Here is a 22308-nt window from a genome sequence, read left to right as displayed (position 1 = left end):
ATTCAGGCATTCTTTCATTGTGAATTGCAGAAAGAATATTGTATACCTGTTCAGGCTTCTTGGATATTCTCCTTAAAGTTAGAAGTACACCAAATTTCCTGATTCATAGTTTCCAGTTTTTGCACGAATAACCTTAAAGGCAGAAGATACCAAGCAACTGCAGATGAAGTATCTCTCATATTAAAACTGTAACAGCTTATTTAATGATAGGTATAGCACCCATATAACATTTCAGTATTCAGGATGATCTAGATAATCTGACAAATACAGAGTGCATGGATCAAGTTTCAGCATTTATTCTAGAATCCATGCCAAATGCAAGATATTAGATTACATGATACACATTCTAAACTCTGACAGAGGCTAAAGACATTAAATTTCTAAAAGCTATCTATACACATTGTAGCAATAGGCAGGTCTTAGAAATCACCCACTCTTGACTTGTGCCCTGTTGCTTAATGAGTGGTTTACTCTTTGAACTACGTATGGAAAAACATTTAATGCACTTAATTTGCTGATTATTCCCATGTTGGGAATAGTGCTGAATGCCTCAGCAAGGTCAAAATAGACAACATGGACTAGTCGTTCATCAAATGGTGCTGTTAACTCTTCAGAGAATCCCACAGGATTCAAAAGGCAAGGTCTTCATTTATCAACCCCATAATGTTTCATATCAAACAGACAGTTCCCTGTGTCATTCTTGATAAGCATACTATCACTCTTTCAATGATTTCGGATAGAACAGTAGTCAATCTGATGGACTGAAAATTGTATGAGTCTGGTTGGTCATTAGTTTTGTTTTGTGTGTTTTACTATTGCTTTTACTCCCTTTTGGCCCAGGCAGTGGCTGAAACTCTGATTTTAACAGGCTTTTAAGCTGTTTTGTTGTGTAGAGATTGGGTCTGGATTTATATGTTCTGGAGATGGCTGGAAAATGTTTTCTTGTCAGATTTATCGGTAAGTGTTTCAGCAGCTTCAGTGGGGTATGTGGTGTTAAATAATGAGGGTTAGACTGTGGGTGATAGTTTGATTTGGTATATTGTTTCAAAGGGCAATTCATTTTGGAGGGTCTTTTTTATGCTGGAGATGGTAAAGATAAATTTCATGGTGAATGGTCACTGAGGGTAGAGGAAGGATGCTAATAAGGATAGCGGACTTGGGGTGTTGCCTAATACGAGAGTAAGAAGGGTGTGATAGAGCAGCTTCATGAGTTAACACAATTGAACACTGAATTAATGCATCTATATACACTCTGTAGTAACAGTTGATCTGGTTATGGATCCAATGCAGAAGGAAGTTAAAACAGTAATATAGTAAACTCTCAGTTAACTGGAACTCAAGCAACTGGCACTCTCAAGCAACTGGCAAAAAAATATTGAAGAAATACAGTACAATTTTCATGTGTTGCACTTTCTGTTTTCCCCCTCACAGAAACAATCCTTATGCTTTTAGAGTTTTAAAAAGAAGGATAGGAATAAATTCCCCCTCTCCCCAACCTGAGAACGAGTCTAACCAAATAAATAGTATAGGGTACAGTATTAGGCAGGCCTATTTTAATAGTAACTCTCAAGCAACCAGAAACTACAGTTAGCCGGCATCTACCAATCCCCATGGGTGCCGGTTAATTGAGAGTTTACATTGTTGTAACTTGGTGATGGGCATATGTATTGTCTATAAAATTATCTGATCTATGCAATATTACTGACCTATATTTCCCACATTGACCTCATTGAATTAACCTTACTTTTTTACATTTTGCCATGAGCCTGGATTATGACTGCAAAGGGAACACCCTGGACCATTATTTGTTTATAGTTTATTTGTTAATCACTTAAGAGGACTGATTCCACAGACTCATTCAGCCACAATTCCAGACAAAAGCACAAGTTATTTATAGGATACACAGATAAGCAATTTGAAAGTACAGTATCAGTAATACAAAGGTTAAAACATTACACATACTACTGGTTTCCTGAAACGATGCATTGCTATATTAACTTAATAAAGAGTAAAGAATATAATTGTCCATGAAAAGAAAGTAAGTCACAAGGATAACCAGGTACCTCAAAATGCAAAGGAGAAATACAAATATGTAGAAAAACAGAGGCAAGTTGCAGGTCTCTTCCAAAAGCTTTATTCACGGATAACACAAGCGCTTTCACCAACTGGCTTCTTCAGGTGTATACAAAAACTGAAAAGCTTCCCTTATATTTATACTATGTATCTATCAATTATCCAATAAAGTACTTAAAGGGATATCAAACCTTAAGAGACTTAAACAGTACATTCATGCTTTTGTAAAATATAAAGCCTTAAATAACACATGTTGATACTTCTTTAATACATAAAAAATATATATATACAATTATAATAAATATTAAAATCTATAAACTACATACATCAATATATACAAACACATATTGCTACCTACGTAAAGCCCTATTTTTTAATAAAGGTTTTAACGGCACATGGTCATTTAGGCCATGCCCATAATCGGCTCTCAATTTAACTATCCATTTCAATTCCAAATTCTCTGTTTGTACCTTGATGTCACCACCCCTTAAATTTTCAAACTATCGAAATATCACCCTAAAAGTAAAATAATGTTCTGTACTAGTTTCTTTAACATGTTTAGCTAAGGCATTGAAAGGACTTCCTTTTTTAATATGATAAATATGTTCTCTGACTCTGTCTTTTAACAGCCTATCCATTTTACCTACATAAAATGTATTACAAATTTTACAAGTAGCCAAATAAACCAAATGTGAAGAATAATTTACCCATATCAGGATGTACAAATTCACTGTCCAATGCTTATTGATAATGTTCGTATAACATCTTATATCCCTTGAATAGCTAAAACATAGTTTAAGTGATTGTACTTTTTTAACATGACCTTTGATGCCATCTTCTATCGGTTTAGAAAAATAGGGTTTAGCCCTACTATGTCTCACACTCTTTACTGCATTAATACTATAGTTGATTGATTTCCGATCATAGCCTCTAACAAATCAGTTTCCACTGTAGTTAGTTGCATCGCAAAATCATCATCCATAGCATTGAGCCTAGAGGCTCTATAAGCTTGATTCTAAGCCACATTTCTGAAAATGAACTGAGGATGCATGCTATCCCTCCTAATTAGGCTATTAACATGACCTTCTTTCTTAAACATTTTAATATTCAGGTCACCATTTGTGGCCTGCATAATCAAGACATCCAAAAAATGTATTTCCTTGTTAGAACAATTCAGAGTAAATTTAAGGAAACTTGTTGAGGTATCAATATAATAAGTAAATAATTTAAATTTTTCAGTAGAGCCCCCCCATACCATACAAAGGTCATCTACAAATCTACGGTAGAATAATATATCTTTTATAAAGTTATTTTTCATCAAAAATTCTTTCTCCCATTTTAGCATTACTGCATTAGCATAACTGTACGCACAAGACGTTCCCATGACAACGCCTTGGCATTGCCAGAAAGTCTTGTCTTTGTATACAAATACATTATTCTCTAAAACAAGATTCAATAACTTACATGTCAATTCAATCTTATTGCAATCATAATTCCCATTATTATACATTAAATCAGCTACACTCTTAATTCCATATTCATTAGGTATAACTGTAAATAATGACACAACATTAAATGTAACAAGTAATACTTGTTTACTTATAGTGTGTTCACAAAATTTGTATAGATCTCTGACAAATTGTTCTGTGTCCTTAAGAATATGGTCTGAATTATTAATAAGACTTCTCAGAGTTTTTTCTAAATAAATTGAAATTAAAATTTAAAATTATTTACTGATTATATTGATATATTGACAATGGGAAAAATCTGTTACTATATTCTTGCTAGCTACAGGTTTCCCACTATGAACAAGGATACCTATACATCATATCTGAAGTTACTTGAATCACTCACCATCCAGCCCAATACCATACTCATAAGTGATTTTAACCCCCCCCCTCCATTAACTGGGAGGTATACATGACTACTGACATGCAGGCACAAAGGTTTCTTGAGTTTGTAAACTCAAATGCCCTGGAAGAAACTAGTCTGTACTCCTAGAAGGGGCACAAATATACTAGACCTGATACTCACAAATATGGGAGACTGCTGCACCCCCCCCCCCAAGTGTGATGCCCTCACTGGTAAGATCAGATCACAAAGCAGTCCCCTTGAAATAAAAGTAAAGTTAGACCCTTTGCCTAACCCCAAAAACTTTAAGAACTGAACTTTTCTAAGTCAAAATACCTCCTATTAAGTGACAGCAAGGCTAGTTTCCAAGCTGCCTCAAACCCAGAAAACACAGAAGCCTATGGAGAAGCTTTCACAAAATCCCTATACGACCATATAAAAAACTGCATAGAAGTGGCAGTACCAGTTTGAAATAAGCTCAGGTCAAACCACAAAAACAAACTACCCTGATGGACCCCTGGTATTAATAGGTTGCACAACAAAAGAAAGAAAATTCTGTTGAGAAGTTAAGAGGGAATGTGCACAACAGAGCAGAAAGTCCTACATTAGTCTAAACAAGTGAATCAGGGAACTAGTCAAGTCTCTGAAAGCAGACTTTGGGGCAAAAGTAGCCTCCAAAGCTAAGGATAACCATAAGACATTTTTCAATTATGTCCGCAATCTTAAGGCCAACACTCAACAATGTGCGGAATTAGTTGTAGATGGCATGACCTACAATCTGACAGAGGATATAACAAATCTAATGGCTGATAAATTCAGCTGAAATTTCACCTCCTCATCAGCCTCAGGTGCCCCCCCAAGCAATCCTCTCCACCACTTTTCCATCAATTATCACCAAAGAACAGGTTGCCATTGCACTCTCTAAAGTTAAAAAGATGGCTTTGATGGGTCCCAACAATTTACCAGGTTTCTTCTTAAACAGCTTGAATCAGGACCTATCAGGCAAGTTTAGGACCTCTAACCACAGCCTCTAGAGTGGCTTTGTCCTGGCAAAGTGGAGGAAAGCAACGATCATCTCTCTGCCTAAAGGGGGACCATCAACTGACCCAGGAAATTACAAACCCATAAGTTTGACTAGTCTTATTTGTAAGGCCATGGAAAGAATAATCATGGACTTGATAAATAATGACATAAGAAATCTCCAAACACTGAACAGCTTTGTCAAGGGCAGGTCATGCCTATTAATATAGTGGAGTGCTCTGAGAAAGCCATTAGGCCATAGATGAGGGTAAAACAGTTTATACCGCCTACCTTGACCTGGCCAAGGCATTTGACACAATTCCCCACTCAGGTATTATAAATAAACTCAGAAAACTGGCCATAAATCCCTACATCACCAGATGAATAGCCATTTGGCTCATGGACAGGACACATGTTGTTAAAGTGTGTGAATCCAGATCCAGCAAGAGGCCAGTTACTAGTGGTATGCCACATGGCTCTGAGCTGGGAACCACTACTGTTTGGAATATGCTTCTCTGAAGTCAAGGCTAATATGGAAGGCCTATGGATGACAAAGTTTGCCAATGACTGCAAGCTAGGGGCAATCACTGAATCTCCCAATGATGTAGATATCCTTCACGAGAGTCTAAATCAGACAAATGACTGGTGCTAGGGCCATGGCCTAAAACTAAAGGTGAAAAAAAGGCGTTATCATACCCTTTGGGAAGTCAAATACTCCTCCAAATTACAACATTAATAGCACACCCCTAAGAGTAGACTCAGAGGTAACAGATCTAGTTATACAGACAGACAGTAGCCTGAACTTTGCCCACCATGTATCCACAGTGCTGAGGAAGCCCTCTTATGCTGCACAGCTTATAAATAAAGGTATGGCATCCAGATCCAAGGAAGTTATAGCCCCACTGTGCTCATCTCTCTTTAGACCAATAATCAAGTACAGTGCGCCATTTGGCATGTACTTGACTAGGCACTTACAAGAGCTGGAGCAACCTCAGAGGTTCCTCACAAAGATAATACAGGATGTTAACAACATGTCCTATGCATACAGACTAAAAGCATATTCCATTACTCTGTCTCCTACTAACTATTAAGGGGTGACCTATGCTTAAACTAAAAGGCATTCACAAATCCAGACCTGCTGTAGTTGTTACACATCCGCGAGACAAACAGCATGAGGGTTACCTTATCTAGGGATCTAAACCTGGTTTATCACTCAAACAAAACATGCTGGAGAGACAGATATGTGTCTCAGAGATTATCCCTTCTTTAGAACAAGATTCCTATTTATGTTATGCAGAGCCCTTCCCTGGCCCTCTTTAATTGCAATTTGGATCAATGGATGGGGAATCACAAATTCACAACTGGGGAAACACCTACATCCTTTATGGACAGGGACAATGTGCAAAATGCCCAAGGCATAGGCACAAACCTATGCCATCCTCTTGACCCTTAGTGACCATATGTTGGGTAAAATCGGGTTGTATTGGCTAGGCTTGGAAGAGCTCTTAATCTGCTAGCCTAGTAATGTCCTTTGAACCTATGACAAATATGTGACTGATTTGACACAAATGGCAAATGCATGTGAATTTGGAGAGCTACATGATCCAACATTTAGGGATATTTATTTATTTTTAACATTTGTTAACTGGGAAAGGCTGACTTGGAATGAAGCCAATTTTCAGCGGAGGACCGGGGAGAAACACTCCAGATGTATGTCTTTATAACGTGGAAGGAAACTGGAGCACCCAGAAGAAACCCACACAAATGCAGGGAGGACATGCAGACTCCACATAGAAGGCACCCTAGCTGAGAATCGAACCGGAGAACCTCTTGGTGTGAGGCAACAATGTTACTGCTGCACCACTGTGCCGTCCATAGGTCTGCCGTCCACCAGATATAGGTGTGTATGGCATATAGAATGATTACATAAAAGATTAGGTGTTGAGAGAACTGAATTTAACACTCATGAAAGTGTGTCATGAGTGACCTGTCAAATGCCCAGTTAAAATTACTAAATGATGGCATGAATGTGTAAAACAGATAAAGAACTTTAGAATAAGGAGAAAAAAGCAAAAGCTGTAAAACGGTACAAATAAGAACTGACGGGGGTTATGTGCGGTTCCAAAACATATAATAAAAATGGTATCTATGTGGTACAAAGAACCATACCCAGTATAGTCTTTGTAGCTGGGGGCATGTAAAGAGGCAATGTAATCTAAAAAAATCAGGTTTATAGGATGTGTGGTATAACTAGGCAATATCTGAGAATTATTTTTTTTAATTATCTTTATTAACCATAACAATAAAAAAGTGACACAGGTACTTATACAATAATGAAAAAGAAAACAAACTATACTAATATTTCTTCAGTTGTTTTCATGCAGTATACATTTTAACATTTTTTATTCACTCCATTATATCAATTGCTTGATTCCTCCCTTCAGTTGAATTTCACCCCTCATTCTGAACACGTATTGCTTTTTTGTGGGTCCCAAAGTTCATCATCACAGCTGTCCTACGTAGTGCCCCATGAGCATGCCAGGATTACCAGCAGTTCTGTATCCACTGGACTTACTCCACTGATTATTGCAGCTGGTCATGGAACCTAAGAGTGTCCTGGGGGGGGGGTCCAGCCATCTACAGTCCACTGGGAGGTTCATTTATGTCCTATCCACTATTTCCCCCTTTCCCTTGCAGTTATATGGAGAAGCTCAAGGAGTAGGCATGCAATAGGGGCATATGGCATATCACCCTGCCTCTGCTATAGCTCAAAACTGTGAATCCAAAAGGAAAACCTCCATGAAAACAAAAATAAACCAATAAAAACTAAAAACAGTTCACTGTATTTGAGCAGCTATAGCTCAGCCATGCTCATCACCCTACCCCTCCCAAGCTTATACCCACTTATATAACTGCCTCAGCATCCATCAGGAAAATAACAACCCACCCTCCCCTGGCATATACCTGTCTATTACTGCCATACCACTCAGTCAGCTGCCGGAGCCAGTAATTAGACCCAGGTCAACTGTGCTGGAACCAGGGATTTATACTTCTATTCGACAGGAGCAGCCTTCTGCATGTATTGTTGCCACAAATTCTATTTATTTCTATGTAATTTGTTCCTTTCCTTTTTTAAAGATCCCACTCCAGTTCTGTTATCCTTTACAATATTTTTTAAACAAGAAATATGTTTATTAAATTAGCATGGATGACACAAGCAATCATAAATTTATATGAATGAAAACAAATCATACTGACATAATTTTAGATACAAGCATTATACATCACTTATAATCTATCCACTCATTGTCAGTTAAACATTACATAACTCATTCAAATCCTGCCTTCTTTTAATCCTCATTACTCTTCTGCATGTACTTTTCCCATAATTCCCATTTGTCTATGCAATTTGCGCCTACCCTTTTCAAAGATCCCAATTCCAGTTGTTTTATCTCTATTAATATATTCATTACTTCTAGCACAATTGGTTTAGACTTTGATTTCCATTTTCCAGTAAGTGCTTTTTTTGGCAGCCACCATAATTAGACTCAACAAGGCCTTCCCATGTTAAGGCAATTCAGATTATGTAGCATATCTCAAAAAATAATTTCCTTAGTTACACCAATTTGCTAACCAAGTATCCCTGACAGAGTAGGCTGCAGGAAATCTTTAAAGTCTGCCAATCCATGAGACTACCAGAAGATATGTTCCCAATTATCTGTTTCTTCCCATCACCCCTCCAACATTTGCTGCCTAACTGATGAAAAATTATTTGGAATCTACTTGTGGTATAAAAATACCCATGCAAACACTTCCAAGCAAAGAACCTAAATCTTCTAAACTTTGTTGTGTATTTGGGTGACATACATTACCCCCCTTGTTTCTTTGTGAATTGCTTATCCAATCTCGCTTCCCAATCCTGTATAACCTCCTCTAACTGATTCTTATAGTTATTGTGCAGTATTTTGTATGCTTTACTAATTATTCCTTTTTAACAGCAGCTTCTGTTCTACATTCTACTAAAACCTCTACCAGTGCTGGTCTTTCTCTTACCCCTGCCCCATTTCTTTCTCTTTGCCTATATTCTGATATCAGTCCTCGAAAGGGAAGGCAATCCCTATCCTACAGTCCAAATAAATTCTTGGCCTCTTCCCATTCTATTACCTTTCCCTTTTTATCAATTACAAAATTCAGTACTTCAGTTACAGTTGGTTTAGATTGTCCATCAATTGCTTTTTTTGGCGGCCAATAGCATTAAACTTATTAAGTTCTTGTGTCTGGGCAATTCAGATCCAATATCCCAGCTCAAAATTCAGAAGAATCCTTTCCTTAGATGTAACTGTTTGCTTTTTCTACATTTCTGACAAAACATTATGTAGGATTTTTTTTATCTTTGCTAACATACTGCATTCCAAAAAAAAAAAAAAAACATATTCCCATTTACGTCTATCTTTCCCATCACACCTGCATTTTCTACCTGCCTGCAGAAAACAAAAATCTCTGAAGTCTGTTTTGGATATAAAAATCCCTGTGCAAACATTTCTAAGCAAAAAATCCTAAACCTTCTAGACTTTGTTGCATACTTGGTATTCCTCTTATTGTACTTTCCATAGTGTTTTTTGTTCGTTCTTCTCAATCGTTTCTTATCTCATCTGTTTGATTCATATGTCATCATGCAATACTTTATATACCTTACTAATTAACCCTTTTTTAATGGCATCTTCTTTTCTAGACTAAACTGAAAACACTGCCAGAGCTAGTCTTTTATTTAACAATCCCCATTCCCTTTCTCTTTGCATATACTCTGTTATCAATTCCTGGTAGGGAAAGTAGTCTCTAACCTGCAGTTTAAACTTCTGCTTAGCCTCATCCCTCCATTGATATTTGATCTCAAAACCTTAGCTCATTTGCTAATTTTCTGCAGTAAATGCCAGCCCCCTCTTGCCTACTGTCTATACCTTCACCTGCAGTCATCCCAGTTGGTAAAATCCTTACTCTATTCCTGTCTTGATTTGACTTAGTTCTAAGAATACTCCCTGCTGCTTTATAACTATGAATATAATATTCTGTATGCTTGTTATTCTCCTTATGGACCCGCATTTCATACCCTATTCTCGACCCCCCCATTTCATCATCTTCCCTTTCTGCTTTCATTTGAAAATTGTCTTAATAGAGAAAATAAGCATGAACAGAAAACAAATATACTAGAAACAGACAATAATATAAAGACTGAACATTTGTGAGTACTGTAGAATTGATTCTGTGCATAGTGTTCAAGCAGAAGTCAGAAATAGACTGCAAACCAAAACATGTGACAAAGAGAAATCTGACTGAGAAGGATGTCTGGTCAGAATAAAACACACATAATGGTAAATCTGCTGAATTTAAGCTTGACAGTGGAATAAAATGTAAGGTTATTTGATGCTATGTTCAAAAGTTTGATTTTCAATCACAAGCTAAACAAAGTGTAGTACTGTTGCGCATAGACTAAAGCCTTTAGGTTAAACCTATCTGACTTCTTTGTATAAAAGTAAGCTATATGGGCAGCAGAGCATTTTCATGTAGGATTTCTACAAGATCAATTAAAGCAATCCAACATACTTTATAAAGATGTATTTCTGCCTATGGGCATCAGTAAGAGATTTCAGGATAAACAAATAGTGTTAGAGTGAGCGTAGTGGTAAGCTGTGCTAACAAAGATATTATCAGAATTAAGCAGAAATAACTAAATGAAATAAACAGCTGAATTGTAATGTTTCCACAGATAAATGTTGTGCAGAAAAGAGTTAGTAGGAAAATTATTACTTCTTTTATTAGTGTCGCCCAAACTTTTGTTTTAATGGGATACAATGCTATTGACAAGCTAAAGGAGAACCATACCCACAGACCCAAAAACATGTTTATTTCACCGTGGTTTTGTGTTTCCTACATTTTAACACCACTCTGGGACTATTTACAGGTGATTAAATATTTTTATACATAATTTCTGAGTCTGACCACATGGGATCTGGCATCTTGGAGTAATTCTGATTGTTTACTCTGCCTCTAGGTATCCCACAATGCAGTGTTTGTCTGTAAAAAATTGAATCATGCAGGCCTCTTTCTTCCTAAAGCTCTTGTTGCTGCCTTGATTTTACATGCATAAACTGCTGTCTTTCAGTCAATTTTAAGTAACATTTCATGTCATACAATGATTACTTAAAACCCAAACAGTGCAAATGCCACAGAACAGACTTTCAATGGCTAAATTGCAGTCTTTTGTGAAGCCTGAATTGTAATAGTTTGACTCATCTCCCATCCCCTTTCCTGCCTGACTTCCCTAGCTGTCAAAGTGCTAAGAGTAATTTGAGCCATTACTTGATGTGAATGACAGCTCACAGCAGCAGCAACAGACTTGACTCATGTACTGTTTCCTTGTTCTAACCTTTACTTTCTGTATGGGTAGGGAAAGGACCAGGGAGCTGTGACATCACAGCATGGGTGGGTTTTTAGGATGGTTGCGGTGATGTCAGTTTGTGCAGGGAATTGGCCAGAAAACTATCTGTATTCATTGTCCTTGATGACATCAATGAATTGGAGAATGCAGCATGCTTTTCCAGGTAGGGATAAAAGTTTTTTGAAAGTGAAACTATCACAGTACAGTAAGGTTTTGTTCTAGTGGAGAGAAACAGTTGATTTAAAATATTTTAAATGCTGCATTGTTGTTTATTCATAGCAGGGACAGTAAACAGGGAGAAAAAGGACAGAGAAGTTGAACATTTAATAACAGAATCCTACTGTTGTCCTTTAAACAAAACCATTCAACAAAAACTACAAAAAATAATAAATGTGCAGCTCAGTCAGTAAATTGCAATCATATCTGTAATATTAAGTAATTAAACTAGATGCCTTATAAAGCAAACTAAAATACAGTTGCCTCCTTTTACACACAAACTGCATTACAAAAATCAATACCCAGCTCTAAATTTTCTAATAATATAGCAATTTATTTTACCTATTTATTTTTTTATTTATTTACCGACATTTGTTAACTGGGTTGGTCCATCTGGACTTGTGGCCCATTTTCAGTGGAGACCCGAGGAGAAAAGCTCCATTCACAAGCAGTTTACAGTAATTAAAATATTTAAGTCAGAAGAATTATACAGGAAGTTAAAGACATAAAAATCATATGCATGCACAAAGGAAATACACATAATGTTTTACAGAGAAATTATATATTTACATATTTACATAAAAATGTATTCATCAGCATAATAGATTGAGTTTAGAAAGTATCCGCATAGTAGGGTACTAGATGAAAAGGGGTGGGATTATTCAAAAGTATATATGGGGTATGGGGAGCTTAGGTTGGGTCTTGACCAGGGCAAGTTTTGGAGTTAAGTAGAAGTAGTTTAAGTTCTTTTTTAAAGTGTGATGGGTGGGTGATGGAATGTATGTCTAGGGGAAGTTTGTTTCAAGCATGGGCAAAAGAGTATTTATATAGAAGTTTGCCTACTATTTTCTTGGGTTGGTAGGTGTCTAGTAGTTGCTGATTAGAGGTACAGAGGGTCCAAGGTGGAGAATAGATAGAGACAAATAAAGAGAGAGTTGGACATGATGAAGATTTATAAAGATTATAGTGTACCATTAGAAATTGTGATAGCAGTAGTTATTGGGGAAGTTCAAGCCATTGGAGAGAGTTTAGGGAGATGCAGTGATGTGCGTTGTATGGAGAATTTGTGATAAATCTAGCTATCTTATGGTAAGTTTGTTGAAGTTTGTTCAAGGTTGTAGCCTGAATGTTGGTAAGAACTGGGACAGCATTTAGTAGGGAGAGGAGGAGGAGTGCTTGTGCTATGGAGAGTCTGGCATTATGGGTTAGAAATGTATTGTTGCGATACAGTAAATCTAGTTTCTGGTGTGTCTTTTTTTTATCCATTGGAGTATATGCAGGTTGAATTTGAGTTCATCATCAATAATGACTCCAAGGAGTTTCATGTGGCTTTTGGGTTGGATTATTGTATTATTAGAAGATGTAATAGTAAAGGTGGAATTATGGTGAGTAAGAGAATGGGTCTCAAGCAGACTTCAAAGAATTTTTCATCAGGTATATAGCAAATGTTGGTGATATGATGGGGAAGAAAGAGGTAACTAGGAACATGTATTTTGGGAGTGTAATGAGCTGTCAGATTTTAAAAATTTCCAATAGAAAACTCTGTCAGAAATATTGGGGGAGAAGATGGCTGTAACTAAAGAAATTATTCTTTTGAGCAGTATAACAGGATCTGAATTGCCTAAACATAGTAATTATTATGTTTAATTCTACTGGCTGACAAAAAAACAATTACTAGAGAATGTAAATCAAAATCTAAACCAACTTATTTGAAGCATTGAATATTGTAAAATAGATAAAAGAACTGGAAATTGGATCTTTAGAAAAGGAAGGAGCAAACTTCATAGAAATAAGTGGAATTTGTGGGAACAATGCATACAAAATAATGTTCAGGAGGAACGGTGATGTTTAAGGGAAGGCACGGATTGAGCAATTTATGTAGTGTTGGACTAAATGGGAGTTGTTATAAAGAAGTAAAACATATGTAACATATATAAAACTTATGTAGTATATAATATATACAAATAAAAATAAATGTTAATATGGTTTGATTCTTTTCTATTAATGTACATGTGACTATGTCTTAAAAAAATGGCAATCTACAAAAAGGACCCTCAAATCTACCAAGAATAACCTCCCACAACTTCAGAACATATCTAACAGAATAGGAAATAGGGTACCAATCCATTCTTACAGACAGAATGGAACACACTCTTGTTTGAACTTAGATTTACTAACCACCCCTCCACTGTCAAAAAGTCCCTGCAATTCCCACCTTAAGTAACTGCACTCAAGTTGAAATCAACTCATGGTGACTTTATGGGTAGACCCCATAGAGTTCTCATGGCATATTATGGAACTAGATTGCCAAGCCTTTCTCCTGCACTGATAAAGCTGCTACTCAGTTGTGCCCAAACCAGGTTTTGTAGCAAGGTCTACCTGTTGGCAATCCTGTGCCTTAACCTCTGTGATATCAGTTTAGGCTAATTCCCACCCTACAACAACATTAAAATACAGTAGTTGTGATGTAACTTGACAATTTTTCACCAAATGTCTCATTTCCAAAACTCCTCTATAGACTACAAAACCAAACTTCTCTATAGACTACAATAGCCCACTCTTCAGCCAACACTCCTTCCACAAAGCTCTCCACTTTATTACTCTTAATGCCCAGAGCCTCTGCAACAAAGCTTCCAACTTTCAAGCCTGGCTATCTCACAACCAACCTGACACTATTGTCATTTCTGAGACTTGGCTCAAACCCCATATCTCTGATTTTGAAATCCTTCTTCCAGGATTTCAAGCTGTCAGGTGTGATCGCACAAATAAAAAGGGTGGAGGCATTGCTATTATCTATTATAACTTACTCACCATAATTCCTTATCCAAACCCTATTCCTCAATTTGCTAATGCTGAATTAGTAGTGAGCTTACTAAACGTAAATAACCATAAGAAAATTTGTATCATCGGCCTATATATCCTACCCGGAAATAATATCCCAATCCTCGAAGAAATCTTCCTGTGGACCTCAACCAACATAAACAATGAAACCTACATTTTAGGTGATGTAAACATCAATTGGGAAAACATTAATACCTTCACACCCACTCTATCAACCTCTTGAACGTCACCTGAATAATTCACACTGTAACCAGAAAAAATTATAGACTCCGATACCATTCCTAACTCTATCAGTGACCACCTCCCCACCTTTGCCGTAAGGTCAATATCCCCCCCCAACCGACACCATTACATACACACATGAAACCTCAGTAACTTCAGCTCCATCACATTCAAAAATTCCCCTAAACAAATGAACTGGAACATTCTAAAAACCCATCCTTTTGATAATGCTGTCGACTATTTCAATTCCACCTTTCTAAATACTCTTAATAGTTTAGCCCCAATAAGAACAAAAAAAATAAAAATCAGTACTGCCCCATGGCTAGCCAAAGACACCAAACAACTTATGTGCCAAAGGGACAAAGCCTGGAAACTATATCAAAAGAACAAACTGCCTGAAACCCTTCTACAATACACACAACTCCAAAACCTTGCAAAAAAAACAAATCATTAGACAAAAAATCTTGCTACATCAAACTTCAGTCCAATCACGCAACCAATCCAAATACATTCTGGAACTCCATATCTGCGCTTCTCAACCCAGGCACCAAAAACACCCCCTTCCCAGACCCCAGCAAATCTGATCAAGAATTAGCTTTGTTATTTAACTCTTTCTTTATTAACTCCATATCTGAACTCACTAAAACCTTTCCTAGCAATAATCACCCCTCCCAGTCTAGTTCTTCTACCACCTCCCCCTCCAACCCACCTACTGTCCCTGAATCCCACCTATCTTCAGCTTTAAACCCATCTCAAGCAACTACATAAAAAGACTACTGTTCAAAATAAAAGCTTGCTCTAATACCCCTGACAGAATGCCCTCACACTTTCTTAAGCTTGCTGCTGATGGGATTGCTTATGCCATTAGCATCCTAATCAACAGATCCATTCAGGAAGACTACGTCCCCAAACTCTGGAGTAAGGCCTACATCCTTCCTCTCCATAAAGGCGGCAAAAACACCAACATTGCTAACTTCTGTCTCACAGCTATCCTCTCCCCAATCTCAAAAATCCTGCTAAAATGCATTCACCTACAATGTATAGGTTCATAGGTGCATAGGTGTGTACTAGGCTAATGGTCCTGGAGCCCTTACAAGCCTAGCCCAGAATAATTGCCCAGGCACCGTGCCACCCAATGTTAGTTCACAGTGCCCATATCCAGTAGGGCAAATGGAATGATCCCTGGAGTGAACTTTCTGTTATCCATCCACTCGTCATGATTTCTCTTGAAGAGGGCCAGCGAAGTGCTCTGCTTGGCATGAATGGGAAGCTTATTCCAGAGTATGGGCAGTCTTTGGGAGATGAACCTGTCCCTCCAGTATGTTCTGTTAATTGTGGTAATGAGGTTGTGATCTCTGCAGAGTGTAGCACGGGGGGGGTTGGGATTTCTTTAGGTGTAGCATTTCAAGTATGGCTGGGACAGACATGGCTTTGTAATTCAAGCAGAGATCACCTCTATGTAGATGATAAGAGACTGAGAAAAGCTAAAGTTTCTTGAGTCTGTCCATGTAGAACATGTGTTTAAGGCCTAGGATCCTTTTTGTGAGGTACTTGCCTCTCCAGTTATTGTAGGTGTCTGGTCAGGTACATGCCAAATGGGGCGTTATATTCGATGATTGGTCTAATGAGGGATGAGTAAAGAGGGATGATGACCTCTTTCTTCCTGGATGTGAAACCACTGATTATAAGATGTGCCACATAGAAGGACTTTCTGAGCACAGTGGCAATGTGGTGGTTGAAGGTAAGGTGGCTGTCAACCTGGGTGCCCAGATCTCTTATGGCCCCTTCAGTGGGCTCCCATCAACATGGTAATTATTGGGAAATTAGTTTTTTTCCAAAGGGGATGATAACAAATTTTTTGGCGTTAAGCTTCAGGCCATGGTTCCAACACCAGTCATTGGTCTCCGAGAGGCCCTTTTATAGGCTGTCTGCATCAGTTGGGGAGTTGATAATGACTCCTACATGAAAACAGACATGGAGGAGCTGTCTGATCTTGTAGCTCAGGCAGGTATGACCCTAGCACCGAGTAGCATCCTGCCATCACCCAGAATGATACCACAGTACAAGGACAAAATGATTGACTTCAACAATTGGCTAAGCTTCTGGTGTCATTCTACGGGGATCCAGTATCTGCCTGCCTGGGATGACATGATTAACAGACCATGATGCTTTGCCAGAGATGGCCTGCACCTGTCACCCTTGCAATTCCGGATACTGGCTAAGGCTCTTGCCACCCCATAGTGCTTTTTTTAGGCAAGGTTCAAATGACAAATTCATCATGATAACAGGTACAAGCAAGCAAAATCTGAGGGTAATGCTACTCGGTGCTAGAAGTCTAAACCTCAAAATGCACTCACTCGAGGCACTCCTTAAAATGGAGAACATCGCATCTGTGCTGTGACAGAGAAGTGGTTCAAGGCTCCAGAGAGCTCCCCTGCATTACCAGGCTATAATTCATACCACACCTTTCGGCCACCTAACCTGACTGAAACACTAAAGGCGGAGGCGTGTCGATATTCATTAAGAATATCCACACCTCCAGGCTAGTTGCTCAGCATAATGCATTCGAGATTATCCAAGTGCAACTAACTCTGGGCAAGACCTCAATCCAAATTGTAGCTTGCTACAGATCCCCCACCATGCCCCAGGATTCCCACTCCTCATTTCTTGATACACTAGAAAATATTAGGGTACAACCTAACACCATAATAATGAGCAATTTCAACTACCCCACCATTAACTGGGAAAACTACTCATGTAGCAACTCTTTTGCTCAACGTTTTCTGGAATTCATAAATTCCAATGCCTTGGATCAACTTATCTACACCCTCATCAGGGGCAGCAATATCCTGGACCTGGTCATTACCAACATGGGCAACCGGTGTTCCACACCAGAGGTCAATTCCTCACTGGTCAGATCCGACCACAAGCTAATCACCTTAGACAACCACATCCTGCCCCCACCCCCCATTAGGGAAACCCACCGTAAAAAATTTCTCCAAAGCCAACTTCAAGCTTTTTAAGACAGAAGTGGCAAACTTCATGACACCCATGCAGACGGACAATAGAGGTACGACTGCTGAATCCTACACAAATGCACTTTATAAGCACTTACACGACTGCATGGATCATGCAATCCCTAACAGAACCAAGATGCTATCCTCCAAAAAAAGGAAACCAATCTGGTGGTCCCCTGCCATAAACAAACTCTACAACAGAAGAAAGAAACTGTTGCAAAAAAAAAGTAAAATCCCATGATTGGAGGAACTCCCTGGTCAGCCTCAGTAAGAAGCTGAGATCCCTCATAAAATCCTCCAAAGCTGGTTACGAAAACAAAATCGCCATTGATTGTAAAGATAACCACAAAGCATTCTATAGCTATGTCAAGAATCTCAATGGCAACACTCAGATCTGCTCTGAGTTACAGCACAATGGCACTAAATATACAGAACCAACTGATATTGCCAACATCCTGGCAGCTAGGTTTAGTGCTAACTTTACCCCCCTCTCACCCCCTAAAGGGCTCATCTCTATACCGGAAGAATGCAAAGTTCCTGTAATCACGGCTGCACAGGTAAAAACCACACTCTCCAAAGCCAAGAACACAGCATCCATGGGACCAGACAACATCCCAGGCTGCGTTCTACATGAACTACAGAACAAACTGGCACCCCACCTAAGTACCATGTTCAATCATAGCCTCATCTCAGGCTTTGTGCCCACTTAATAGCACACAGTGAAGGTTATCCCACTCCACAAAGGGGGGAGCCACCATGGACCCCAGGAACAGATGCCCCATTAGCCTGACGAGCCTGGTCTGCAAGGCTATGGAACTCATCATGGAACTTATAAACAATGACACTGGTAATCTCCAAACTCTGGACCCCACCCAGTTCGGGTTTGTAAAAGGCAGATCATTTCTCCTAAACCTGATAGACTTCTTTGAAGCGGTCACCAAAGCTGTAGATGAGGGTAAGGTGGTTCACACTGCCTATCTAGATCTCGCCAAGGCTTTCAGCACCATCCCCCACTCTGGAATTATAGATAAACTCACTAAACTAGGTATAAATCCCTATGTCACAAGATAGGTTGTCAGCTGTCTCACTGACAGAACCCACACTGTGAAAGTAGCAGACTCCAAATCTGACTTCAGACCAGTGACAAGTGGAGTATCACAGGGTTCAGTCCTGGGTCCTCTCCTGTTTGAAATCTACTTCTCTGAAGTACAGGCTAACACAGAAGGTCATTGATTAATGAAGTTTGCAGATGACTGCAAACTAGGAGGCATAACTGAAACTCCTAATGATGTGGGCATCCTACAAAAGCACCTCACTGAGACAAATGCCTGGTGTCAAAGCCTTGGCCTCAAGTTCAATGCCAAAAAGTGAAAGTGCATTGTCATCCCTTTTGGTAAAAACTCTGTACCCATGAACTACCACATAGGCGGTAGTCTACTTAACACTGGAAGTGTGATAAGAGACCTTGGGACACAGGTGGACAGTAGTCTATCCCTTGATAATCATATCGCCACAGTAGTCAGGAAATCCTTCTATGTGGCACACCTCATCACAAAAGGTTTCTCATCCAGGATAAAAGAGGTCATTGTTCCCCGCTACTCGTTATTCATTAGAACCATTATAGAGTACAGCACCCCTTTTGGTATGTACCTCACAAGACATCTATAACAACTGGAAAGGCCACAGAAATACCTCACAAAGAGGATTACTGGCCTCAAACAGATGCCCTATGCAGACCATCTCAAAAAACTCCAGCTTTACTCCGTCACTTATTGCCTACTCAGAGGCAATCTCTGCCTAACATACAAAGCGTTGTCAAACCCAGAGCTGTTGGACATGCTCCACTTAAGGAAATCCCAGTCCCTCCAAGCTACATGCTCTAGGGACCTAAACCTTGTCACCACAATAAACAGAACATGCTGGAGGAATAGAGTTCTTTCCCAGAGACTTCCCATAATCTGGAACAAACTACCTATCTATATCTAACAAAGCTCCTCAAGATCAAAAATCTTGATGATTGGATGGGAGATAGGAAATTCACCACAGGGATCACTTCTGTGGCTCTGCTCGACAGGGGCACAGGAAAATAATTTTCTTGGGTGGCGAAAGCCAGGGTACCTTTTTGGCTAGGCTTAGGGCCAATAGCCTAGTACCTACCTATAAACCTACTTTGCAGTCATCAGCAAACATGGTCAGCCAGAGTCCTTCTGTGTTGACCTGGACTTCTGGGAATTAGAGCAAAAACAATGGCAGACAAACCACCTAGGCTGATGCAACAAACAGAATGTTTGTAGAAATTAAACCTGAAGCTGGGTAATGCTATCCACAAAAAATAGATCGAAGTTCCATTTAAAAGTAGGTTTTAATGTCTTCAAGGTTAAAAATAACAGTAAAAGTCCCTTTTCTTTCACAAACGATAAGCGCTTTCAAAAAAATCTTCATCAAATCGGTAAGAGACATGGGACACCAGTTCTACTTAAGTAAAAAGTTTTTCGATTAACTGACCAATGGGAGTCCATGCATCCAAGTTACATCCAATCAGTTATCATATTTAGTCACCCTGTTTTAAAATTGTCAAGGCCAATGAGAGTCCTCTATTGCTGACACACCTCCATATTTTTTAGGGGTGGATTCATCTCCTTCATTAATGTTTTCTTATATTAAAATCAGCTGGAGACTTGACGAATAGAAAGCCTGTTCTTATATGTTCTTAGTTCAAATATCCAATCATCCTCAAAGGCTACTATAGCCTATGTTAAGGTCTTAAAACTAAAATATTTAGGCTTCAGCCAATGCTGAGCTGTTCATTGCTGTATATGCAGCTTCAAGGAAGTAGCAGTACCCAAGCTCAGTTGCCTTTCACCTTCACAGTGGTTTTAAATCATAATATTAACACCATTTGTATCCAACCGCATATTCTTCATGGATAATCTTGTTACATCTAAGATTTTACATTCTCATTGAGCAGATCTCGAGGTTTAACATATTCCAGACAAGTGTCCTGGAACCAATGAACCATTGTATTAAATGCTAGTCGATCTCCCATTTCTCTGTCTTGAAGTCAGGGAACGAACATCCCCCTGCTCAATAAAGTAGCTCTTTTATTGAAATATCTTAGTATATAATTGCAAAAAGTCATGTAGCAATATACAAGATTTTTATGAGGTTAGGGATGATATTGGATCAAAGTCTATTCTATTTTATATAACACCCAATCATTTCTTTTGCTCAGTTCTCTATAGCTAATGAAAGTGCTATATGTCAACCACACCTACTGTTTCATCTCGTATTTCATCCAATCACTCCTTTTGCTTAGTTCTTTATAGCAAATGGGAGTGCTGTATACCCAACACATCTTCGTACCAGCATGAAGCAAGTTTTCTTATATACAAAGGTAAAATGGTATAAAACAAATACGGATGTCATTCTGTTAGAAAAATTAAAGCTCTTGTTATATTTTCTGTTTTCTCAAGTTATTTTCACTGTCATTTCCTTGCATCTTTGTGTATAATACCGGAAATTGATTCAATCATATTCGCTATCAAGTTCCAAAGATGTGATTAGTAATACTACAGCAAACGAAGGTACTGTGTGCCCAATACACATACATGTTAATCATAAGCAAATCTCCTTAAAGGCAGTATCTAAGAACTACTTATCTTACAGTTCTCCTTTGATCTTATAAAGTGGCCAACATCAAGAAAACTTGTGTATCCTCACTAGATGAATTAGGAAAGTACATTGTCCAATTTATAAGGTCAATAAATAGTACAATGATCCTACAACTGATGTATAATAAGGTCGGCCTATAATAGGTTTCCTTTCCAAGATTTTTTCATCCTTAGCCTTCAAATTCGGTAGATGTGTTCATTTCAGGAGTTTATTATACAATCTGTGCTCTGGTGTCAATGGGTAATAAACCTGATCTTCACCCAGATAAAATACCAGAAGATGAATACTGAGTAAAACAAGTTATTCATAAGTATAGACTTTTTACCATTATACTTAAATGGATGCAGTATCTAATGGAGACATTCTACATCCAACATGCCTCCATGTCAGCTTATGGTGGGTCTCCTCGTCTTCAAAATGGGTTTCAAAGGTATAACACTATTTAGGCCAGGTTGTTGATCAGCTCATAGATTGATAATCAATTTTGTTTCCCTTAGTTCTGTTAGATTTTCAATGTCACCTTTTCTTGGACCAGTATGTACATTTTCAATAACTTTGAAGAGGAATGAATGATTAGTGTGCGTACTAATATGTGAAGCCAACGCATTGTGAATATCCTTATTCACAATGTCCCTTTGATGCCTTAGTATACGTCTTTTAAACATTTGATTGGTTTTCCCCACATAATAAGACAAGCATAATTTGCATGTGGCCAAATAAACTACATTAGTTGTTGAACACGTAGCTTTTACGTTAAAAGTGTAATTTCTTTTTGTTCTTGGGTGCTCAAAAGAGTTACTGCTGTCTATTAAAGGACAGGCAGTACAACGTCCACACCTGAAGGTGCCTTTACGGCCTATTACCTGATTCTTACTAATTCCATTCTTTGTACAAAGAAGCCTTTTATGTTCTTTTTATTCTTGAATCCAAATTGGGGTCTATCACCCACAATACAATTTA

Source organism: Protopterus annectens, chromosome 4.part0 (genome assembly GCF_019279795.1).
Source record: "Protopterus annectens isolate FY-2018-M chromosome 4.part0, PAN1.0, whole genome shotgun sequence".
NCBI lineage: Eukaryota > Metazoa > Chordata > Ceratodontiformes > Protopteridae > Protopterus > Protopterus annectens.
Note: the sequence above shows the minus strand (reverse complement) of the source record.